Raw genomic sequence first — 26,398 nt, 5'->3', positions numbered from 1 at the left:
CAGTAGGACACCAAAAAACTTGTGAAAGATATGATTTTATTAATTAATTCTTAGTAGCTCAATAAAGTATAAAGCAATCCTCAGTTTCTGTGTTAGCTTTTTAATGCTTTAGTTGAGAAGAGATAGGCATGCTACTTTTAGCAAAAGTAATTATACAAAACATTCATAACATTTTAAACTGTTCTCCCAATAAAAAAGGAATAAGCATATATCTCATAGGCTGTAATTGTGTCAACATTTATTCTCCTTTTCTCCTTCCAGTCCCTTTTGTTGTCTCCTTCAGAACCTTCCTAACGGCAAGATAGTGGTGGCAAAATTAATTCTAGTTTTTCTTTGCCAGTATCTATGAAACTTCCTTTCCCCCCCCCACCCCCACCCCCCCCACCCCCACCTCCCCCACCCCCCCCTCCAGAATTTGGCAGAACTAGTATTAATTTACAAAGAAACAATAATTGGATTGTTATAGCTGAGGAGATTACATAACTTAGCAATGAATCCCTGAAAATAATTTTATGGACAAGCACAATGTGATGTAATTTTAAAATGTTATGTAGTGCCCTGGGACACCTTCTGTGTTTGTTTTGATGGGTTTACAGGAGTTACAATTTTAAAATGTGCTCAGATGCATCTGATTTTATCATAGAATCAATATGTTGAGTTGCAAGGGATCCATTGGGATCATCGAGTCCAACTTCTGGCCCTGCACAGGAAACTCCAATAGTTTCACCATGTGCCTGAGAGCATTGTCCAAACATTTCTTGAGCTCTGTCAGGCTTAGTGCTGTAACCATTTCCCTGGGGAGCCTGTTTCAGTGCCCAGCCACACACTGGGTGAAAAGTCTTTTCCTGGTACTGAACGTCAACCTCTCCTGTCTCCTAATCATGATCAATATATCTGTGAAAATGAGTCAAGCTTCAGCTTCATTGTTATCTTGTGTGCTCCCTCTATGACATGTACAGTGGAACTGAAAGTAGGGCTAAGCTGCATCTTTGTAGTAACACCACTCTGATTTTACAGATACAACTTCCTTCTTTTAGAGCTGTTACACTCATAGAGGCAAAAGACAATGAAAATACCAAAAGTTTTAAATAGTGGAGGATATACAATATATAGTGTTATGTGCTACTAGAAGAGAGTTGAAAGAGATAGCTTATTCACATTGCAGTCTATCTGCTTTGAGAAGTGAAGTTAAAACAGTCTTTCCCAGACCTCAATCATATACAAAAAGTGTTAGCCAGTCAAGGAGTCACCTCATAGATTATACATATTAATAAGTAATCTCAAATCTCTTGAAGGCTGAAAACTGAGACTAGGAAATAAGAACCTACGTGGATATTTTCTGGATATGAACAATATGCAGGTAAGGAATTTGTAGCTGGCAGACAGAATGATGTGTAAAGCAGTTAATTTGATTTTCATAGTTAAGTTCAGCTCTAGGTGTAAAGTCACATTCTATTTATCAATTAACTTCTAAATCCTGAATTTCTCAGCTTCAAGCGCTGTATTGACTGTTCAAAGAATCACAGAATATGCCAAATTGAAGGGATGCACAGGGATCATCAGGTTCAGCTCTTAGCCCTGCACAGGACCCTCCCCAAGAGTCAAACCATGTGCCCAAGAGTATCATCCAAATTTTTTTTGAACTCTTGTCAGTTTGGTCCTGTGAACCTTACCCAGGGAGCCTCCTCCAGTGCCCAACCACACTCTGGGTTAAGAAAATCTTTATAAAATAAAACCTAAACATTCCCTGGCACAACTTCAGGCTACTCCCTTGAGTTCTGCCCCTGGTCACCACAAAGAAGAGATCACTGTCTGTCCCTCCACTTCTCCTCACAAGGAAGTCGTAGACTACAATGAGGTCTCCTCTCAGTCTCCTCCAGGCTGAACAGACCAAGTGCTCTCAGCCGCTTCTCATATGGCTTCCCCTCAAGGCCCTTCACCATCTCCACTGCTCTCCTTTATATGCTCTCTAAAATCTTAATAACTTTGCTATATTGTGGTGACCCAAACTGCACACAATATTCAAGGTGAGGCCACACCAACACAAAGAAGAGCAGGACAATCCCCTCCCTCAAATGGCTGGCAATGTTTTGCCTGATGCCCCTCAGGACACGGTTGGCCCTCCTGGCTGCCAGGGCACTCCTGCTCATATTCAACTTGCCATCAACCAGGACCCCCAGGTCCCTTTCCACAGCACTCTCTTTCAGTATCTTTTTCCTCATTCTGCGTGTACATCCAGGGTTGCTCCATCCCAGGTGCAGGATTCAGCATTTTCCATTGTTGAGCCTCATGTGGTTGGTGATTGCCCAGTCCTCTCATTTGTTGAGGTCTCTCTGCCTTTGAGGCAGTTAACAGCTCTACCCAGTTTTATGTCATCTGCAAACTTGCTTAGTGTCCCTTCAAGTCCTGCATCCAAGTCATTAATGAAGACATTGAAGGGCACAGGCCCTAAGATGGAGCACTGCAGAATCCCTCTAGTGACAGGTCACCAGTCTGATGTCATCCCATTCACTATTACCCTCTGTGCTCAACCCATGAGCCAATTGCTCATGAGCCTCATGATGTCTTTATCCAGCTGTGTGCTGGACATTTTGTCCAGAAGGATTCTGGGAGAGACAGTACTGAAAGTGCTACTGAAATACAGAAAAATTACATCAACTGGCTTTCATTGATCAGCTAACTGGGTTACCTCACTATAAAAAGGAATCAGGTTTGATAAGTAGGACTTTCCTATCATGAAGCTGTGGTGGCTGCCTGCATTGTCTTTCATGTGGTTTTCAATACTTCCCAGAATAATTTTCTCCATAAATTTACCAGGCACTGGTGAGACTGACAGGCCTGCAGTTTCTGGGGTCTTCCTTCCTGCACTTCTTGCAAACTGGGACAATGTTTGCCAGCTTCCAGTCATCTGGGACCTCGGGATAGGCAAAACCTCTCAAAATTTGAGAGAGGTGAATCTCACCAGGCCCCAAAGATTGGTAGTGATCCACTTGGAGCAGCAGATTGTGCATGGTTTCAGGATTGACTGGGAGTTGATAATTCTCGCAATCAGGGTCCTTCAGTTGAGGGCACTGAGACCTCCTGGGTCCATCACCCATTCTACTGATCACAAAAGCACTACACCTTAAAGTGAATGCAAATATTAAATACAACAAAAAGGGCTTCTTGGTCTGCTGGTACAAAATGCCTGAGACAAATATGACCTGGTAGAGATCTCAAGTTTAGATTATGAGTTAAAACAAGGGTACGACGTAGTCTTCCATCTGTATTGTATTCAAAGCTGAAGGGCTCTTTTCTTATTGGGAGACACCTGCAGACTAGTCCAAGGAAAGAACTTTGTCTGCATTAATGCTGAAAGCCATTTTTAGATGTTATTATTCCTCTGTGTGGATGCATATGGGTCAGAGAGGTGCAAGGGCGGTAAAATGGTCGTAAACTTAGAGCTGGTGATTGAAGTATGTTAGGTTTAGTCAAGACTTTACAGTAGGTAGGAAAAGAAACAAAAGCATGTGATACCTCATTGGAAGAAACAAGGAAAATACTGTAATGTTTCTTTATCAGAGTTAAAAGGGTCAGAAAAGGACAAGATAAGACAAAGATATAGGCACTTCAAGGTAGTAAAGAGATAATTACTGATGTTGGAAATCACAGAGATAAGTCGTTAAAAAATTGTTTGATGCATCTTACTAAGCCAACCCATGGTCAGGAGAAGCAAAGGCCTTTGTTAGTTCTCTAGCCTGAGTTAAGAAATATTGTCTGGTTTTGGCTTCATCAGCATCAATGGGCATTGCAAGGATGAAATTCTGAGAAACACTTTTATGATTGGATTTGGATTAGGAGGGCATATAGGTGTGACCAGAATCCAGTTCTAGTTGGTACTAGAACTAAGGTACTTCAGGATTTAATTGAAACTGGGATATTTATTGATCCCAGGTAGCTGTATTGGCTGGCTGATTAAAGTAAACAATTTTCGGCGGAGAGAAAGGACTTCACCAACAAGCTTATGAAGTTTATAGTGAAGACCCTTTATTACACAAAGCACACAGTTTATATGGGGTTAGGACTACAGCTTATTGGCTAAAAGAGTTAACACACCACCATGCCAGATACTTCAATTGGTTAAAACCTATCTCTCACAAGTCCCATGTTTATATTATTTCATCCAGGCTGTTTTCGTTTCCCTGCAGAGTCCTGTGAATTCCTACTATGTGAATTCTTGGGGAGTAGCCTCCTCCCTATCAGCCAGCAGCAGCTGAGCTCTTTGCTGCTTCTGGCTGATAGCTGAGTCTCACAGGGCTTTCTATAGATCTGAATTGCTCACTTTTGATTTTACTGTAACAACAGCTGATAACCAGTATGATGAAAAAAACTGTAATAGTGCCCAATAATTCCTAATAACATGGAACTAAGTCCCTGAAGCAAGCCTTATCTGAAGATGAGAAAAAAAAATTCAGTGGAGCAGCTTGATCAGATTTGTTTAGGGTCCTTGAGTGAATGGTCAGTTGCATTGTAAATGCCATAAATATGTTAACACCTCTCCAGAGATGAAATTGATATCTTCATTGCTAATCTGTAGGGATTTAATTTAGTTCATTATTTCATTCAATTTAAGAAAATTCTTACTTATAGTTAAGTAAATATATCTAGTATTTATGCATTATTTTTATAAGCTTAGGTCTGGTGATCTAAATATCAAATGACAGTTTTTAGGCAGACTGAAAAAGGTCCTTGGATATTTGGATACTGATATTAATGTGTAGGCACACAGGTCGAATTTTTACATGTCTACAGAACCCTCAAAGCCCTTAACAATCAAGTGTTGTTGATGACCAGTTGGAAGTTGTGGCTTTTTTTTTGGCATTTGGAAGGCCTTTGGCAATTCTATGAAAACCTTTTAGAGTCTTTGATCCTTTGACATTCTTTGTCCAATATCAATCAAATGGTTGAATAAACTTTCTTGTGTAGGCTCTGATATTTCTACCCGTATATCTTTTTTAAAAAAAAAATTCTTTACAGGTCTGCTTTTCTGGCATATTTTTATCACATGATTGGAGTATGTCAATGATCAACACTAGGTTCATTTTATATAATTCTTTGTGTTAATCACCTTACTGGCAAATGAGAAATTCTTAACATCTCTATGGATGTGCTGTTGCAAATAATGCTAGTCTTTCATTTACCTCAGATGATTTCTCATACTCCCTGTTACTCCTTTCTCTAGAATACATAATCTGCTAGTATACAATCACCTTTTTTGCAGCTTTAAGTCGTTTCAAGTATTGTGCCCAATATCAAATGCACTGTGGTAGTAATCACTTTATAAAGACAAGGCATGTGTTAAATTGTAGAATATTAATATTTTCAGCTTCTTGCTGCTTAAATGAAGCACTGAGGACTTCATGAGACCAAAAACAGTGGATTGGATATCCTCTTTCTGATTGTTTCTATTTACAATAGAAATTACAAAAGAATCCAGTATATAAAGATTAATTTTATTTTTACTTTTTATGACATCCAAATTTTCTAAATTTGAAAAACTCCAGAGGATAAATTATTAAAACAATCTCCTTTGTCAAGCAAAAGTAGTTTGCTCTTTATTAAACCATGTATCTTGATTATACCTCAATAATGTCACCAGTTCTATCTCAAACAGTTTAAGAATGTTAATTGAACTTCATTAGTTTCCTAAAAAAATATTGAATGCAAAACTGATCCTGCTGATTGATTATTATTGCAAGTTCAGTTCAAAACTGAACTGGAGGCTTTTTCCTCTTAACATGGCAAACATTAGACAATTCAGGTTTATGGATAGATGAATTTTAAAGACAAATTACTTTTTGTCTTTTACATTCCAAAACACGAAGTGAAGCTTAAAGCAAAACTAAAAGTGTATCTTTGAAAATTTCACAGTGCATGTGCATTGAAAATCATTATTTTCTCTTCAGGATGAAAAATTTCAACAGTTTCCCTTGGGCAAACTTGAAACCATAGAATACATTCTAAACATATTTAGACATGTTAACCAGATAATAATTTATTTATGTTACTTTTGTTTTGTTTTAGTTAGAGAAATTCCTTCAATCTGTCATAGTTAAATTTTCATGCATATTCATAAGGCCTAATGTGTCACCATGATTTGGGAGTTTTTTCTTAATATTTAGACATTGCTAATTTTGCCTAAAATTTGTCTTATTTTGATAAATAATGGTTCCAAAATATTATTCTACTGCTACAGGTTTAATAGCTTTTTTATTACAACTAGTGAATAATAGTTATTGAATAATCTACATCTATGTGGGTTTTTTCCAAAAAATACTGCTATGTGTTCATGAAATGCAACTTTTTTTAAACTGAACTTCATCAAGTAATTGCAATACTTTTACATTTCATAGCTGTGTGCTTCAAGGGATAGCTCAAAACAAATACAAACTCTAATCAAAAGTTCATGACACTTGGGTGAGGGGGGAAAAAAAGAATATTTACAACAGCATGCTACATAGTATTTTTGAATGCTTTGGATTTCAGTTCCTTTTTAGGTGTTTATATATAACACTCTCCCATTTGACCTTTCACTGAAGTATGAATATATATATGAACTCCTGGACATACAGAACATTCTGAATCTTAAAACACTTGTGCTTTTAAGAATGTAAAATGACTGAAGTATCAGCTGTTTCACTGTATGAAGCTGTAATAATTGTTTCCATATGGCACATGATAAAAAGCTGTTACAAACAAGGGTTGATAAACTTACCGCTTTTCTTTCAGATGGCCCCTTTTCTGCATCTACATTAATATTAAACATTTAAGTGTTTTCTTTGAGAATCAGCTAAACAGTATCTTGGGAGTCAGAAATGTCTTCTGGGGAACCATTTGTGAACAGACATTGGAACAAGAAGTTTACATACAGTTTATATACAGATTTTGAGTAAAGTTGCATTTTAGATAAATTCAACCCACTTTATTTCTAGCCAAAAGGAAATATAAAGGTCAAATAAATTTTTAAGTGAATTCAGTCTTAGTATATAGAAAGCAGATGTAAATTACGGAGACAAATTGCCTTTGTATTAAACTTCTCTTGCAAAAGTCTTTTAAGCAGCTCATTAAAAATAGCTTGTGGGTAAAATTTCTGATAAACCAATATCCTTCAGAGAGAAGATAAAGTAGCAAGTGCTTGAAAAGTTTCTTTTTTTAACTTGTTAAGAAAAAGCTTCCTTCTCAGAAGAAGAACTTGTATCTCTCTGTCTATTTGAATAAATTTTTATATTTACTTAGTATGCTAGGAGAAAAATACTGTTGATTGAGCTGCTATGCATCCTTTAGAACCACCTCAGGATATTGTCTATCTCTTTCGAAAGCCTAAAAACTCACAGGATGTTTCTCTCTCTAACCAAAGGCAACATATAAAAGAGATATTGAAATAATGCCCATAATAAATGAAAAATATCTGGGGTTGGGGTTTTTTTTTTGTTGTGGTGTTTGTTGTAGTTGTTGTTGTTGTTGTTGTTAGTGAGATTTGCGGTCAACATGCTGTTCTTATGACCTTTCTGGTCCATCTTTTCTACAAAATAAATATTGTAATGTTATTGTTGCTCAGAAATTAAACCAGAAAACACATAAAGGCTGCTTCCCCTACATGATTTTATGAATATCCCACTGTGTTGCCCTGCAGCCTTTTATGAAATAAGACTTGTTCTGTTTTTGCTCCCAACTGAAAATAATGTTAGACGCAATTTCAATAATTATGTGTAATTGTTCTTTTTCATGTCTTGTCTTGAAAAAAAATTCTTAAATCTTACTCTAAATTATTTGCAAAGAGGTCACGTTACTCAATTTTAGAAGTTAAGCTTATAACTAACAAGCTTTTTTTACACTATCTACTAATTTTCCCTGAACTGTTCTTCACACAGGTGAATGGAAACTAGAAGAGATTATGGTCAGTTGGGAATCTTCTGATAAAATGTCTCTGCATAAGAAAAGATAAATATGTTTATATAAAACATTTTTCAGTGATCCACTCATAATTTTTATGAGAGGTGTTTCTTACATTTGAGATGTATTTTTAAAAGAGAATCTTCAACCAACTGTCGGTCAAGTTTTGCCCTTTCTCTCTAGGATTGTTTTATCTCTGTATCTCAACACTTGTTTTTGAAGTCTTGCTGAAGTCTTAACCTATATGAAATGTGTCTGCAGAAGTTTGCAATTTCTTTGAGAAAAGAGACTCCTAGATTGTGACACTTGCAAGCTCCCACCACACATTGAGCAGTCTCTGTGTCCCATGAGAAAAACAGAACTGTGTTTTTTGAACTTTTGAGTTCTTGCAGCATAGCTTCCAGCACAGTCAGTGCAGCCTGTGCAACCTTTGCAAGAAAGTATATGGTGTCCTCCTGTGCTTGCAGTTTGACACCACTGTTTGTGTGACGTGACTTAGAAACAATGTTGGTGGATGTGTGAATAAAATTATATCCTTTATTGGAGGATTTACATAAATTCTCTAGTATTTAAATGAGATTAATTATAATATGTTCACTTTTTTATTGGATACTTAAAACTTGAAGACGGTCTATTGAAAGGTGTCTCTGGCCATGGCAGGGGGGTTGGAACTGGATAATCTTTAATGTCCCTTCCAACCCAGGCTATTATGGGATTTTATGATTCCCTAGAAATGCAAAATTAGAATTTCTGTCTAGGTAAGCAAGGGCATTGTGATTGCATTACTACTCTGGCTTAATAGTAGATTTGCATAGTTCACAAAGTATCAGTTGTATAGCCCCTCTCAATAATAACTCCTGAACATGCATTAGAAGAGATGCAGATAAAGTGCAGGCAAATAAGAAGAACAACTCTAATAATTCTACTGAGTGGAGTGGTAGGCTGAATAATCTGTTGAATGTATGTGAAAGGGACACTTATGTTAAAATAGTGTAGGGAGTGTAGCAGCTGAAAAAGTCACCCTTTGTGATGACATATTAAGATGCAGTGAGGTGATTATTAAAGGACCAGGGTAAACCTAAAAGACTTCTGATATAAATTTCCAATTTCTCAATTTTCTGTCTTGAGAGGAGAAGCAAAGCCTGTGTTTATTTGATTTCATATCATAATAAAAATTAGATTATATTTAGAAGAGCAGTATTTGCAATCTGGATATCTGATATTGATGAAAAAGACTTAGAATCAACTGGTCTGACAATATTATTTCTTTTCAGGGTGTGCCATGTATCTCTCTAAACTGCTTGTAATGTAGTCAGAAAGCAATGACCCATAATCTGCAAAAATAGCATAAGTAATACACTTCACTTTAGTGAATCTTGTACTGGACACAAGCTCTAGTGATAATTTAAGAATTATCTTATTTTGTCCTCTCAGTTACCCTGTCAGTAGGTGTGGCAAGATGCTACAGTTCTTCCCAGCACTAAAGCACTACTCAAAATATTATGGAGAATGACGTCTGGTTCCTTAGTGTTTTTAGCTCATTCACCAAAGCAGCTTTTACCTTTTTTTTTTTTTAATTATTACTATTTTAAATAATCACCCAACACAGAGTTGACAGGCTACTGTGAAACAGTCTGTTCACAAATGCATTTTTGAAGGTACAGACGTTTTCTGATAATCTGTCTTCATCAGTCTGGTACTTGTTCCATTCAGTGAAATCTTGTCTTATCAATGAAAGTCACTAGAATAAAATTCCTCCATGTAGAGAAGAGTGTGAAGCCTACTCTCTGACATTCATTTAGTTCTCTCCTTGCCTCTCATTGTAGTACAATTCAGGTTTCAGGATGACTTTTGTAATGCTGTTTTCCTATAAATGTGTGAGTGTCAGTCTAATAAAAAGTGTAGCAAAAGATCAAACAAAATCCATATGTAATAAATCAGTTATTAACTTCATTAACAATTATCATGGAAATTCTATTTCTGTATTGCAAAATATTATTGATCTTCTGTGTGAAAAATATCTCACTTCTAATATCTTGCCCCTGCCCCTCCATGTGCATTGAAATGTGCAAGGTGCACTACTACTTCATCATACTTCTGCACGAAATATATTTGCCCTAGAAAAATTAGTCATTCCTGGGTAAGATTATCAGTTATTTAAAAAATTAACATACTTTCACCAAGCTTTGAAGTGGTAGAAAACATGTCATTTTTCACTTTTAACCAAAAAATTAATACAACTTTCAAACATATACAGAATAGCAATTAATTATGATGCCTCTGGGTTTTAAAAATACTGTAATTTTCTAATTACAGAGCTTCTAAAGTCATATATTCCGATTTGCTCTGAGACACACGCATATAATTTTACTAAGGTTAAGTGAGGTAACCTGTAACTTCAGGAGAGAGAAAATATATCCTAAAAGACTTTCATGTGGTACATATAACAGATTGTAATATATAATAAAATTAAAAATATATTCATTTTTATGATAGATACTGAAATGAAATATTACATACTCTCTGTCTAGACTTTGAAAAAAGCTCTAGTGACTATACCTGAAGAAGGGAAAATGAAGATACAAAGAGGGTGAAAATCTGATCATCCATCTTAAATAGAATTTAGAATAATTTCAAAGTTTTCCTTGTGCTGTATTGTTGTAATTCCCAAAATAAAAGAAGCTGAGTCCATTCTGTTTTTTGCTCATACTAAATTGCTCCAGGCAATTGTGGGGAGGTGATAAAAGGCAAAATTCTAAGGATTTTTCAGGGTTAATGTTTTGAAAACCACAACATCTTTTTTTTCTACTATTTTGGCAAGAAAAAAAAAAAGGGAAAAAGGAAAGGTGCAGTGTAAGAAGTTCATATAACAGTTTTCGTGAGTTTTAAGAGACATCTGATGTATGATTACCATTTTAACAAAAAATAATTCTTCTAACTTGTGATAATGCAGAGCCAAATGATTTAGTTTTGTATGATAGCATTAAGGCAAAAATCAGACTTTTTTTATAACCATATCTTTATTTTTTTTTAGGTAGTATTGTTACCTAATCTTATGTCATCACCTGAAAACCATGTAAATTTTTTCCTAGATTTCTATATATTTTAGTAACTCTGTGTAAGCTTTATTTACAGACTCTCTGCCTAAGATTTTGGTAGGAAATATGATGCCTCCTGCAGAAGTGGAGGAGACTAGTATATCTCCTGATGATGATCTCGTGTTATGATCTCATGTATCTAGACTTCAGACTATACTAATATCTATCATCCAAGTCGTCATGAACAGAACACGTGTAGGTGGGAAGACAGAAGCTTTTTAGTTGATATGTTAACTCTTTCTGCAGAGTCATGGAGATGTGCTATATAGGCTCCTAGGGAGAATAGCTTTTAACTCAGGAATCCCAGCTAAATTCAAGCATAAATGAGAGCTGCATGCACAAAACCAGTACTGTAGGCTTCCTGCTTCAGAACGTAGGGTTTAAAAGCATGAACAATGCACCTTGATCTTCTCCATGTGGTAGAGTTTGATTCTCTGATGACTCCCGCTATTTTGAAGCTTTCTAAGGGATCCATCAGGAGGAGGCTAAAAAAATCTCACTGCAATGCCTACTTAAAAGCCGTTCACTGAATTTGATATTTTCTTAATGTTTCTGTATGTCTCACATTTCATGAGGCTCACAGCCTATGGTAGATACCTAAAGGAGTGGTTGCATTTTTAAAGTACAGCTGACACCTCTGTGATAATCATGCTGCTAATTACCTGATGGAGAATGGATTTTCCTAACTTTATGATAAATGAATGAAACTGCTTTGCTGCTAATTCAAATGTTCATGATCTGTTCCTTGCATTTAGAAAGCACTTATCCAGTTATGCTTGATTTGATTCAATGATGTGTTTTAGGTGAGGAACTGCAGTGAAGTTCAATAAACTGAAAAAGTGAGCAAGAACCACTAATGAAATCAGGTGTGTTCAGTGAAAATGATCATTTATTGTTCATTAACAGTGGGAAAAGTCTATGCTACATGAGCTGGTCCAACCTGTAACAAAGCTGTTCATCACACATCCTTCTTTAATTCTCTGACAAGTTGATTTTTGTGAGTATGTTGTCTCAATCCATTAGTCCAAGTGAAAAGCCACAGGATAGAGATAATATCCAATTACTTTTTTGGCTGAAAATACTTTCTGCTAAAGTTGGAACAAAAGACATAAGAAATATCACATCAACTTTAATAAATCTTACAATATTACAAAGAATATTGAAATGCTATGAACCAGCTTTTAATGTGTGCTTCTCCATTAAGGCAGAAAATTGCACTGGGGAAAAAAATATCCAACCTGTTTATGCTCCATTGCAACAGTTTCACAAATGATGCTTTGATTTGAATTTTCATTGGGAAAAGTTTAACATTACTAACACTTTGACTGTATATGAATTCTGATGAAGTATGCTAATTATAAATCAGTTTGGTTGCATTTTTATAAATGTTCAAGAAAGTCTGATATTTTTATAAACTAAAATTCTGAGACATTTCTACTTCTTACCAACATCACTGATTTCTTTGCAGGAGCACAAGTGTAATCTTTAGAGTATAAGAATAGGGGAAAATTGCCCTTTTTTTTTTCTTTCCCTTTTATATTACAATCACCATAACAGTTTCATGATTTACCAATCCTTTTCTTGTTACAGTCTCTGTCACAGAAATAAGAATGGAATTTTAATGCCAATGCACGCTGAGAAAGGGCAAATGGCTGCATGACAGAGTTACTGGAATGTGATAGTCTGGAATCCACCTACGACTTTTCCTAGTTAGAACAGAAAAGAAGAATGGCAATCAAATGAGAAACACTGAATAAGGCAGAACAATATATTTGACTATTGGTAGTGAGTGGCGAACCAAGAAAGTAATTTTTGAGTAGGAAGATTTCCTTGAATTCGTCCTCTTCTGTCTTCCCTTTGTCAATTTTATTGTCCGAGCTAAAGTATCTGCCAACAAGCCTCCTGATAGCAATAACCACGCTACTGCAGTTCAAGAAACAACAGCTAAACCCCAAAATAAATTAATATTCTGTATAATTTTCATTTCAGTTAGAGTAATTAATGGATTTGGCTCATGAAATTAGTTGAACTGGTGCATTCATGTCATTTCATAATCTCTCCTCAGTAGCGTCTGAATCACTTTATTATATAACTCTTGCTTTATGTTGGAAGATATCTTCAATTAGCTATCATTGCTAATTGAATACTTATGGTCAGTTACTACTCAATTTTAGATATGTAATCACAATAATTTGGCTTATTTGGCTTATGATAGTTACTTCAGATTTACAGAATTATAATTCAGATATGAATTTGACTGTTTAGTGGAATCGTGTTTTCATTTGGTTGGTAACAGTCATTGATTGTTATGAAAGTAGCATTTTGTTCCAAGTGCCATAGACAATTGCTTCATCTAATTTAATGGGTTGAAATGGTTGAAATAGTTCTTCACTAGAAGAATTCCTTGCCTTGTACTTGTCTGTTCTACATTTTATTTAATGTCATTCCTCCAATTTATACCATGACATCCTCTCAAAAGTGTTTCATAAAATATTGTCTTGTCTTAGACATTCTGAATGATTTTATACTGTCAGCAGTTGTTCTGCCTCGGATTTTCTGTCTTCCTAATCTTTTTCTGGCCTTGTGAGAGAGACTTTATTAACTGTCCATTTTGAAACACATCAGATGAACGACATACTATAACCTTAATCTTTAAGAGTAATTTTCACTTTGTCTGCCCTGGCCCAGTCCTCCCTCTTTTTGATGTTTAAAAGAATTACTGCCAAACACTATTGTTACTATTTATGTGATATTATTGGCTTCGGTCATGTAACTGTCACAAGGACAATGATCTCAACAAACATGCTATTCTTCAGCAATGGTAAAGGAAAAACCATGCACTTAGCGGGGTCCTGTGAGATGAATGATCTATGGATGCACCCTCTGTGATTTCCCCATTCTAATCTCAAGTGAAGTTTTATTTAAAAAAGGAATGACACTTTTGCTATTCAACTCAGTACTTTAGTGAAGGTGATTTGACAGCATTTCTATGAAAGACCAGATGTTGGGAGAATACTCTGAGGTGGATTATTTTCTTTACCTCCAGTAGATTCTTTTAATCCAGTGAATAATTGATGAAGAAGGGAAAGTCATAGCATAAATTGCTTGCTAGAAACATCAAAATTGTTCAAGAGGGGAAAAAAGCTTTATTATTTTTGGAGGAAGCTAAACGCTCTTTAAAAGGTGTCCAGTTTTAGCCATTTTAAAGAACATTTGGGCAGAAGAGTAAAAGCTACTGATGTTTATGATTTTTAAGTTCAAACTCTAGCTGTCAGCAAAAGGTGACATCCCATATATATGTGTGTCTATATGGAACTCAGAGTTTACTGTCTGTCCAGATAGTGCTTTAACAATTGTGAACAACATAATGCAGGATATATTGGAACAAGGATCTCCCTATCTGGACACCTGACTGTCTTGATACTGCTTTAGACACCTGGCGTTATATCATTTATGCTTTAAATTAAGTTCATATTACATTCCTGGCTGAATAATTCTATTGCATACCTCTGTAATTAGGCAATCATATTATACAACTCTAATGTTCAAAATACAATGCATGTTTCTGTTTAAAACTATAGTAGTATTCTTATTCTTCTCCGGGGACACCCCCTTGTTGTGGGGGAGAAGCCTGCGTGCCCTCATGAGGTTGAGAGCTATGCTGGAGGTGGTTTGTGCCGCCGGTACGGTCTCCCATGCCAAACAGGTCTCAGCTGAAGGGTCAGACAAAGTGTGTCCACAGGCAGGACGGGCTCGCTAGCTGTCTGGCAACCATCCTAGGAGAAGGACAACTCCAACCCCAAACCCGGGCAGATGGAGCTCGCTTAGCCCTGTAAGGCCATCCATCTGAGAGAAGGATACTCTAACCAAACCTACGTCCTGAGGTATTTGCTGTCACCGTCCAAGCTCACTAGGCCGTGGCAGATGAACCTTAGGAGTAAAGGGTGGGGCCAGTTCTGCACACACTGTGCCTCACCTAAAAAAAACCATTGCGCAGGCTTGAAGGGTTCACCCACATTGCAAAGCCCTGTAGCGACAGGCAAGGGTCAAAAACAGCAGGCGATAGGAAGCAGCTGGAAGCCGCAGACCCAACCCTGCATGTAGGCGTTCAGGATATTGGTCATTAGAGACTTGACCCCGGAGATGACAGGCTCTTGTGGCAGCATCCTGAATGACGCTGCTGCTTCCTTTGAGAATGCACGGAGAGTCAGTCTTGAGGAGAAAAGACAACGCAGAAAGAACCGTTCCTTGCCAATATCACCTAGGGAGACGTTCCGCTGTGCCTTTTGTGACCGGACCTGCTTATCCCGTATCGGCCTTTTTAGCCACCAGCACGCTTGCAGCAGGCGTGGGTAGTGCCCTTCTCAAATCTTCGTTAGTGAAGCCTAGCCATGATGATGAGTATTCTTATTTCTATGTATCTTTATAACACTAAGAGCAGATGTTTTCTCAAAAGAAACAAATGTTTTTATGTGAAAAGGTATGAACTATAAAACTTTAGGAAGTCACATTAATTACACAGAACATGAAAGAATGATCAGGTTATTCAACTCTAAAATGAAAATATATGGAAATCAAATCCAATGGTGAATTTAACCAGAAGCTATACCAAATCTACTGCTCTATATTAAATGGCTTTGATGAAATAGAATCACTGGCTGTGTAGGCCATTTTGGGAGCGAAAAACAGAGTTATATTTTCTGGATCAACTACATAAATATGAGTAAAAAAGACTTTGTGTCTGAACAAGGGGAAAAATATCTTCTGCAATGAAGCAGCAAATCAGATAAACATTCAATTGTCTTGAATGTTGACGGATGGTTTCCCATTGCACCAAAGGGATGTGTTTGGGTGTATGTTTAGTTCTTACCATTATTGTCCATCAGTTTTATCAGATGTAAAATAGCATATTGGTTCAATACAAATATAGGACATTTAAGGCTGATAAATAGAAAATAAACTGTAGCATGAATATGTGAAACTTTATTTCAGAAAAAACCCAAATCACTGAATGTAATAGCAAAGATGTTTTCAGTGTCATTCATGTGTCTGAGTTTGGCACAGTGTTTTTTATCTGGAGAAAAGAAAGTGTTTTGGCTTTTAACTAGATCTTTAAGGTTTAGGGCTTTGGAGGTATTTTTGGCATCCAGGTTGAGAGGCATTTTTAGTTTTGCCCATGTCCACACTGAATGGCTGGTGAAATTTCTGCTTAATTATACAAAGCGAGTTTTAAAATGTTCAAAATGGGATGGATTTTTAAAGCATACACCCTTCTGCCTTTTGGGAAAAGTTTCATTCTTAATGCTTCTTAAATTCAGTTGGAGCCACTGCCTTTTACAAGCAGGGACCAGTGTTGTGTGACCGTTGATGCTGAACAGCTCCAAGTTGCTACTAGTCAGAACTACACTACTATTTTGTTAATGGTAAGTTGGTGGGTGTTTTTCAGTCCATTTCTATATGGTTCTACACATTAGGCTAGTTAGATCTCACTTTAATCAAATGTCATGACCTGTGATGCCACAGTGTGGTTAAGACATACGAACATTGCCTTTTCAATTCAGATGACTTCATTGACATTAAAATATTTATGTGTGTTTGATTGTTCACTTATCCACCTGCAGTAGATCTTGTTTAGGCAAAGCTGTACACATTTAATTATGTCAAGTTTCCTTGATTACTTAGTCCCTACAAAGTGGTAATTAATTTAGATGGCATTCTCTGAACTCTGAACTACTTGCAATATATCATCTTTTTACTGCTGCACTGCACAGGAAAATGGAGTTTTGGCAATGCCATATGAACAGAAGTCATTAATCATCCCTTTGTGATGCCTGTATGCAAACAAAACTAACAGCAGTTTTGCTGCATCTGATAGTATAAACATTAGAGAAAAAAAGGTCAACTCAACTGAAATTTAAAGTATTTTGTCTAAACAATAATTGGTCCTATTTCCAAAAGGAATTACCCTTAAAATTGTGAGGCTGTGCTGATTGACAATAGTAGCATGCATAAAGGGTGGTGCTGTGAAGTATACTGAATTTCCAAAGGGTTCATTACTAACGTATCCTGATTTGGGCCAAACTGTTTTCTCAGTTCCTGCATATACTAAATTATATTTCTGTGTGAAAGGAAAAAATTGTGCGAAAATCTCAGCAACAGGAGTAAAATAAATACTTTCATTCAATTAGCATCTTACCAAAGAAGAATCCAGCTGGAAGACACAGATCTATGGAAATTAGAGAAATATGGATCGATCTTTATAGATCAAGTCCATCTTCTTGTCCCAAAGCAGGATGATTTAAATCAACATTGGTTTGTCAGTTTTGTTTGTTGGACTTTTTTTCTCTCAGATATTTGTTTGACCTGCTGCACCTTTAGAAAACCTCCAAGAATAGAAACTTCACTATTCCCTTCTGTGCTTCACTATTTCTCAAATGACAAAAACTTTTAAACTCACAGGTACCATTACTTCTATTGCTTATAGAGGTAGCCTGAAAAGCATTTTGGTAATTTTATCTTCCAGTCAGTCACTCCTCAGTGAAAGGAAGACAATTTCCCCTCCCATCCCCCCCCCCCCCACATTATGTACCTCTAAATACCAAGTCATCTAATCCTTTCTGGTTTCTTTTGTGAACAAAAGCCAGTAGAACAGTATGGATAAAAGGGGTATGGAAGAAACTATTGCTTCAATAATAACTATTTCCATGAAAATAAAGAAGCCATTTGCTAGTTCCAAGTGGATGTTAAATTCTGTGAGCTGCAAAGGAGTGAAATAGAAACAGGTGATATCAGTCTTCTCTTCATAAGCTTTTTGTCTGAGTCTGATGAGGAAATAAATAGGAAATGCGGAGACAGAGAATACAATTTCTTCTATGGTTTCATATGTCCTATGACATACCAGCCAGATACTCGCCTTTACATTTTTGCAGTCTGCTAGAAAATGAGAACATTTTGTGCAAAGGGTTTTTCTGCATTCTAAAAATATTAGTTTCTTGATGTTTTTTACTGTTTATAATACCATACCATTGAAAACTCGGAGCTGAGCTTTGAATTGTACTGGTTACAGTATATATGTGTATATATTATTGTGTATATATCTATGGCTTCTCTGGGGACACCCCCTTGTCGCAGGGGAGAATCTTGCGTGCCCTCATGAGGTTGAGAGCTATGCTGGCAGTGGTATGTGCTTCCAGTAGGGTCTCCCATGCCAGACAGGTCTCAGCTGAAGGGTCAGACAAAGTGTGTCCATGGGCAACCATCCTAGGAGAAGGACAACTCTTACTCCAAACCTGGGGAGATGGGACTCGCTTAGCCCTGTAAGGCTACCCATCTAAGAGAAGGATACTCTAACCAAACCTACGTCCTGAGGTATTTGCTGTCACCGTCCAAGCTCGCTAGGCCGTGGCAGATGAACCTTAGGAATAAAGGGTGGGGCCAGTTCTGCGCACGCTGTGCCTCTGTCCTAGTTTAGCAGATGGGACCAGTTTATCACTGAGTGGGGGTGATCAAAGCTATGTATTCTACCTCCTTTATTCATTTCCCAAGAACAATGGACCATTTGCAGCAGCTGCTCAGGGAGTTGTTAGCACCTTCACACCTGAGGGGGCGGATGTGCTAAAGGGACATCAACAGTTCCAAAATACCCCATGACTCACAGGGTTAATCACCCATTGTGTGACTCCCTGCACTGGGGGAGGGACTGGATGTTCCCACCTGGACTGGGGGGTACATAAACTGGGGGTAAGAAGACCTCAGGGGTCACTTGTCAGATCCAGAGGAGCAGCAGAACCCTGACAGGAGGAGATCATCACTTTCAACCAGCTTGCGACCACCACTCTCAACCAGACTGGGGCTGTCATCTGCACCAACAGGTTTCTTGCTTCCTTCTACTTTCGACTTGGGGGAACCATGTGGGGTTTGTACCCCAGGGTGCTGGGTCATACTGGGTTTTGTGGGTTAAAGCAATTTCTCTTTGTGCCATCGTATTTATTGTAATATCGTTATTAAATTGTAACTCTGACTTATAATCTTTTTTGTGTTGAGTTCATTTCTCCTGATGGTTTTCCTTTAAACCAGCACAGCCTCACCTAAAAAATCCATTGTGTAGGCTTGAAGGGTTCACCCACATTGCAAAGCAAGCGTGGGTAGTGCCCTTCCCAAATCTTCGTTTGTGAAGCCTAGCCATGATGATGATGATATATCTATGGGTATATTAATAAAGCATAAGCTACTTCTTTCTCTACACAATGTGCAAGCAAGGAAGTGCCTTTATTGTGAATATTTGACTCATGGCAGAACTTGCAGTCTCCTTTTGGGCCCACAATGCCAACAAACAGGAGTAGAGAAAATAGTTACCACCTTAAACACAGTGAACTGAAAATAACAAATGCTCATAAAAATGAGGGGAAGACTCAAACCTTTATATTTTATTTTTTTTAGTGCTGCACTGAAGTATTTTTGACAAAAGAGTACTCTTTTTGCATTCATGGTGTCATGTGAAAAGGAGGGGCAGAAATGTAAAGATTTCTTGTCCCACCTGTATGAATATAAAGTTATTAGCTATAAGCGTCCTCAGAACATTATGCAACCCAGAACTGTCTGCCTAACACTGGACAGAACACAGCCTGGAAAGATTTTCAACACTCCTCTAAGGACTACACTTTAGCCAGGGAGTACTTTCTCTATGAAGATATTAGGTATAAGCATCCCCAGATCAGCCTGTCTGCGTCTCACTTAAAGAGGCAATGCTGGACAGCATATTGTCTGGAAAGATCTTTGACACTCTGCTATGAGACCACACTTAATAGCAAGAAAGAACTTTCTCTATAGCAGCTCCCAAAATAACTTCTATTAATAAAAGTACGTGTCAGTTTTTCTGCGTTTCACATTGTCAGTGATAACATTTAGCTGCATGATTGTATTTACTGGATTAAAAAAAAAACAAAAAGCAAACCAAGAAAAACCCCAAAGAAACCAGCACAAAACACACTGTACAGACAAGCATACCAAACTTAAGTTTCAATACAAAACTCAAGTAGTATACCCCCTCTTCTGGTTTAAAGGTAAACCAGTAGGAAAAACTAACCCAACACAAAAGAGATAATAAGTCAGAGTTACAATTTAATAAAAATATTACAGTGAATGCAATGATACAAAGAGAATTTGGTTATAACCCACAAAACCCCAAATTATAACCCAGCACCCTGGGACACAAACACAATGGTGTTTGTTAGCCCCTATGCTGAGACCCACACGGTTCCTCTGAGTCCAAAGTAAAAGGAAGGGAAAAACCTGTTTGTGCAGATGATGGTCACAGTCTAGTTGAGAGTCGTGGTTGCAGTCCTGTCAGAGTTCTGGTCCTCCTCTGGATCCAACGAATGCTCCCAGAAGTTTCCAAACACCAAGATTATATACCCTCAGGTCCAGGTGGGAATGCACAATATCTCCCCCAGGGCAGGGAGTTCCACAATGGGTGATCTAACTCTGAGTCATGGGATACTTTTGGACCCCCTCAGGCTGAGTGTGACAGTGCTAATGACTTCCTGGAGAGGAGTTATCACAGCTCCTATCTCACAGGCTTCTTTAGCACCCAGCTTGCAGCCTGAGGGATCAAGTGTGCCCTGGGCAGCTGCTGCAAATGGTCCATTGTTAACAGGTCATGAGAACTGAATAGAGCGTGTAGAATACACAGCTTTTGTCACACCCAAATAGTGACAAACTGGTCTTGGCTGCTGAACTAGGACATCCCCCACAACGGACTTAACAACACAAAACTACTAACCAGAAACACAGTAACCTAAAGCACAGATCTAACCCCCTTCAGTAAGACAGAACAACAAAATGAACCGCACACAGCCTTCTCTGTAACACAAAGCAAAAGGAAAGATTACAGCTGTTTCCCATTAACACACATATTAAAAAAGAACTACAGACCTTAAAGGAACACAACAACCACTATAAAGTAAGATAAGGTATGAGGTGTAAGGCAAGTTATAATTAGTATTAAAATAGGAAAATACAGTTCATAAATAAGGTGTCTATAAAGATATAGCCCATTGAAAGTAGTATAAAAGTGAGAGTGTAATTGTTGTGGTTCGAAGCCTTGGCAAAATGCCAAGTATAAACCAAAGCTCCCTCCCCCTACCAAAAAAAGGGAAGAAAAAACATAAAATTTAACTTGAACTTAACTGGTTTATATATTTACATGAAAGAGAGAAAATTAAAAGCAAACTACAATATAACACATATCTACAGAGGTAAAAACAAATAACAACTCCCTACTCCCTACTGAACACAAATTCCACCATTCCAGCCACAAATCACCCAAAAGAGCTCAACTTCCTGAGGGAGAGACCCAAGCAGAGAGAAAACAAGAATAAACATTTTACTTTCCTAGGATAACATAGTGGTGAGGTGGTGCTGGGCCTAACTCAGCAGAACAGCAGCAGCATGTCCTCGCACCCTGGCCACAAAAGAAAGAGAGGCACCTCTCTTCACTCCCTGTTATATCTCAGTTTGCATCATCTGGCATGAAATATTTCTTTGGTTGCTTAAGTCAGGTGACAACCTGTCCCTTCCAATCTATGTACACTATCAGGGCTTACTCAATTAAGGCCTAATCTAAGTCTAACTAAAACTAAGGCCTACCTACCCCAAAACTACCACAATAGTATAAGGGTATAAGGTACCTTTTACGTTATAAAGTAATAAGCATTGTATAAGACATAAGATAGCAAGTATGAAGTAATAGGCGTTGAAAGAACGTAAGTACCAGATATAAAGTATAAAGAGTACATAGTTTCTCACCCCTACATTGTCCAAAGAGATGGGAGAAGACAGGGCAGCTCCTCTCAACAGAGACGATGGCAATTCTCCCCCAACTTTTACTCATGCTCAATCTTTTTTTATACTTTTTTTTCTTAGGTGGTTTGAGTGGCTATAGTCAATAATTCATTTTGGGATATAGACAGATGACATAGGCCTGAGGATTGGCTTCCTGTGTTCCCATGAGATGTGGAAAAGGAAGGCCATGTTATCTTCACAACACTCTACCCTTTGTTAATCTTATCAGTCTGGCTTTAGCACTTCTGGAAAGCCACTGGGGTTTCTTTGTCCTCTGACAATGTTTCTGGGAGCACCCCTCCAGAGGGCTGAGGGGCTACCCTCAACTCATCAAGAGCTTATCAGGGCTACCACCCCACACATGGTATCTATGTAAAAATACAGAGAAATACATTATCACTTTGCTTTTGCTGTTTCCATACACATGCAAGTCTTGTTACACAGCAGACCATAAATAAAGCTACTGTTTTACAATCAGCTTACCTAGCTCTCTTACTGTGACAGTGTGCCAATCATACTTTGAATAAACTAAAAGTTTAATACTTTTGTCTGCTTACACTTGAGGACAGGGAAATCTCACTGACAGACTTACCAGCTGTTTTTGGTGTTATCTTGACTGGTTATAATGCTCAGTAGGGATATTGCTCCTTCATGAATTATAAAACTGTAATACAGTTTGTTGTATTATGAGATTTTATGAAATCTGACAGATGGCTGTTCTGTTTTTGTCTTAGAGCTTTGGTTATCTTTCTAAGAACTCCTAAGTGTCTGAATGTATCTAGACTTTGGTAAATGAAACCACAGAGCCTTATTGTTGGGATAATCTTTACAAACAATGCATGATCTCTTGTGACACATAAACTTGTGTACTGTAAAATAACATTTTACTGTTAATTCTCAGTGCTGGTTTCCCTGCAGTTACACATTGAAAGTGAGGTTTCATTTCATATGTATGCAAGTGTCTGCCTGCACAGATAAATGTGTGTGAACAGCAAAGCCATAGAATGAACTAAATTACATTTATCATGTACTTTCAATTGATTTGCTTCCAATTTGCCCATTAATCCATTTTGAGAGGTACCTCTGAGACTCTTTTTAAAACAACTTATTAATGTGCAGATTTTTTATGGATGTGCAACATACTGTGTGGCAATGGATTCACAGTATTTGGAATGGAAAAAGTCCTGTCAGAAGTGGACTTGTGAAGAAAATGAAGACGCTAACCCAAATGCCTTAAAAACTGAGGTTTTAAATGTTGTTTAAATGCGCAAAATGGATTCCATTGTTCTTTTTGGAAAGTCACCCTTCTCGTTCCCAAAATCCCCTGTGATAACCGTTATCTCACCCCTGAGGAACGTATCTGGTGGTCTGGAAGGAAGTTTCAAGAAGTATTCTTATTGGATGTTATTTACCCCTTTCTATTGGTTGTTAACTCTGTATTTCTATTGGCAAGGAGGCAAATTCCTTTTGTTCACCATTGGTAGCTTTGTGATCCCCAAAAACCCTTATAAACCCTAACCTTTGAGCAATAAACTCTCCCTCTCTCTCTTCCTTCTCCTGTGGTCCCTGTGTGGGTCTTTGAGGGCTCCCTGGGGGCCATGTGGTGGGGGACAGAGGAGGAGCACATTCCCTCTAGGTAACAGGCTAAGCCCCTGGGACCTAGAGCCCCTCTCAGCCGTTGCAATACTGTAACCACATTTACACTGAGATGGGGGACTGAAAAAAAAAATGCTAGTAAAGAGAGTTTTGTTTTGATTTTCCAGAGAGATATTTTCAGGCATTGAGAATGTACCTATGCATTTTGGGCAGTAAATGAGAAATAAACAGTGTGAACCTTTCTGAGATCAACAAGAGTTTTAACATTAAAACATTTGGAATAAGGATCCAAGGCCACAGCAACAACAAAACCTGAGGCATGCTGGAGAAGCTTGCACAGCAATAGCCTAGAAAAGCCTTTATAAATGCCTTTATTACATTGCCCTCTGCTGGTATTAGAAAACATTGCAGCCTGATGCTTAAAGCTTGGGGGATTAAAAGAAGCCATCCGGAAGAAGATCCATGACAGAAGAATTCAGCAGAATGTTTCTGGGTTTGGAATGCAAAGTAGTGCTAGGCATTTCTTTTCTCTTTGAAGGGGATGTTAATTTCCTTTAAGAAAAACCTGTATAGACAGGAGAGAGAGATAAAGTTAAAGTTGTTATTAATACAGACTTTACAGTATATTTGTGGAAAGAAATATAGAACAGAAATAGGGGACAGAAAAATGAAGGATCCCTAAGCTATATAGACAGGGGACTTTATGGCTGATAAGAAAACTGCTGTGTGAAATTAGGAGGAAGAGATCTGCTGGGGCCCTGTGCCATAGATTTTTTTATTTCTTTGTTTACATTCAAAATGAATGCTCACATGGGGAGGGGGAAGAAGAAGCTTTAAACTGAAAGATAGTAAGTGTAGATTAGACATTAGTAAGAAACTCTTACTGTTAGAGTGGTGAGCCACTGGAGCAGGTTGTCCAGAGAAGTTGTGGATGCTGTGGATTCCCCATTTCTTGGAAGTGTTCAGTGCCAGGTTGGATGGAGCTCTGAGTAACCTGGACTAGTGGAAGCTGCCCCTGCCCATGGCAGGAGGGTTGGAACTAGATGAACTTTTAAGTCATTTCCAACCCAGACCATTCTGTGATTAGATGCCTAAATTCTGCTGCAGTTTCTTTGACTAGGTGACTCTGAAAGCACAGACTGATGGTGAAACCAAGACCCAAGAAAATTATGTGGAAGAAGGTTTAACTGAATCTTAGTGGGGCACTCTGTACCAATGACAAGTCCTTTATCTTTCCATCACCATCTATTTTACATTCCTAGAAAGTACCCAGACTCAGGGCAAGGCCAAATAAACTATCAGCTCTTCGACAGCATAATTGCCTACCTACTTTCTTCTGTCCATTCCTCAATTCACTGGGTTCAAAGGAAGTATCACAGGCAACATAATAAAATGAGTCTGGGTAGTGAATGCGGCCATTGTGTATCGTAATGCTGACAAACCAGCTTCTCTCAGTAGCTCTATAAGTAGATGTGATCCATATACCACAAGTGAAATTGATGATCCTGATGGTGCTTATGGGAGTTTAACACTTTCTTCTATAGTTTCCCTCGCAGTCAGAATGAACAGCAAAAACAATTAGGAGAAAGTTTGCTTACTAGGCAGTTATTTCTATTTTTATTTCTAGAAACTGTGGTAATGCAATAGCTGATGTTACGGGCAAGCTAAAACTTTGACAATTTTCTTGTGTATCAATTTTAGAGGAAAAAAGCAGTTTAATGAGCCTAGCATAAGCAATGTCAGTGTAACAGCCTATATGCAGGCATGGGAAATTTGACAGAACCAAGAAAAATGGCAGTCTTGAGTAAAGATGGAAGAGACCACTCGAAGCAAAACAAATGGACCTTGTCATATGTTCTGTACCAAGAAAGTCTCAGTGATACGGTGCAGCACAAATGCATAGTGAAAGTGGTCAGCAAACTAACAGTTTCCATGACCTGAGGCTGGTTACTCCTGTTGTCATAGCTTTGCTTGAATGGGTTTTATTTTTGACCTGAAACATCAGCCAGGAAATAACTGACTCTATCAATGTCATTCTGACATAGAGAGATTGACCTTATGTGTTGTTTAAAGGCAGCTTTGAATGCAGTTTTGAAAGGACTTGATTACTGTATAGTTGAGTTCACCAGTTTTTACAGGCTGGAATAATTCCTGGCAGAAAACTTTCTTTCCGTAGAAAGGTTTGGAGAATGTGTGAATTATTCATGGCAGCAAGCTGAATATCAGGTTCATTTTGTGTAAAAGATTAAAGATTAGGTCAGAAGTCCTTGGTACTGTAAGATACTCTGGCATTAGTTTTATTCCAAACACTTCATTCATGGTTTTCATGTTGTCCTTCAACAAGGTCATTCAACACTTTGAAAATCGTAAGGAAAAAATTGAAGTGCTGTTTCCTAAGAACTAAGATGATAGTTTGTTAGTTATTTTATTTGCTGTATTTTCCACAAATAAGTCACCTGAACATTTCTAAACGAAAATATCTTTTTCAACTATTCTTTCTCCCTAGGAATACTTCCATTCATACTGGCTTTGTTTTCTAAACTCCACATGGCTATTGAAAGTCAAAAATGAGTTGACAAAATCAGAAACACTGAACTCTGCTTTTATGGCTTGGAATGAATGAAATAGGAGGTTCAAAGGGCTAACCTGTTTTTTTAAGGAAACTGTACTGATGCTCTTTTTATCTTAACATTTCATAAATATGATTGCTGTGATGTCACTGTCAATAATAATGATTATTATTATTATGCAATCCCTAATTATGTAATGTGTCAAAACTGACAATGTATTTTGAAAGTTCTTCAGATACCTCTGCCATTAGAAAAATGTAAAAAGAGACATTACAAAAAGCTATGCATAGAAACATAAAAGATTCCTGCAAAATGATGACTTTAGACCAGAATACACAACTATTTAGATATCCCTACTGA

Source organism: Pithys albifrons, chromosome 5 (genome assembly GCF_047495875.1).
Source record: "Pithys albifrons albifrons isolate INPA30051 chromosome 5, PitAlb_v1, whole genome shotgun sequence".
In the NCBI taxonomy this organism is placed as follows: Eukaryota; Metazoa; Chordata; class Aves; order Passeriformes; family Thamnophilidae; genus Pithys; species Pithys albifrons.
Note: the sequence above shows the minus strand (reverse complement) of the source record.